Here is a 500-nt window from a genome sequence, read left to right on the forward strand (position 1 = left end):
TTTAAATCCTTGTGGGCCAGGGACAGGCAAGACTGCCCAGGCACTGTTGGGGTTCACATCCCTGACACAGAGAGCTGACAAGTCACGGCGCAGTTGATTTATGAAGGATGGAAAGAGGGATGCGAGGTGCTGGGAGCTGGAAGGAAAGCCCCGGCAGCTCCCAGTTTGCTCAGGGAAGCCAGGCAGGGGAGCACATTGCCCGCAAAGCCTGAGGAAGGCAAACGGAGAGAGCTGAGAAAGGAAAGCGAGCCCAAGCGTGGAGGAACATGTGGCCCCACAGGCTCCACAGGCTCCACCACCAACAGCAGCTCTTGTAAAGAGGTATTGGTGAGGGGAGTCTGCACCACCCAAGGCTCACAGACCCTCATGACCCCAGCTGAGCCGCTCACGCTAACACACACCACAAAACGCAAGCCAGGGTGGGAGCTGAAGGGAAGAGAGCAGCGACAGCGGCCACTGCCGGGGTCTCCACTTCCCAGCCTGGTCCAGAGCAGAGGGGT

At 59.4% G+C, this 500-nt stretch overlaps 1 protein-coding gene across 1 annotated transcript in view; it reads right to left on the bottom strand.

Annotated features, from left to right (window-relative positions):
* Positions 1–500, bottom strand: part of ALPK3 (alpha-kinase 3) — a gene marked incomplete at its 5' end in the record, with an annotated part of 22196 nt that overhangs the window by 269 nt on the left and 21427 nt on the right. The gene's annotated exons all lie outside the window — the stretch shown is intronic.

This window comes from Apaloderma vittatum, unplaced genomic scaffold (genome assembly GCF_000703405.1).
Source record: "Apaloderma vittatum isolate BGI_N311 unplaced genomic scaffold, ASM70340v1 scaffold31183, whole genome shotgun sequence".
NCBI lineage: Eukaryota > Metazoa > Chordata > Aves > Trogoniformes > Trogonidae > Apaloderma > Apaloderma vittatum.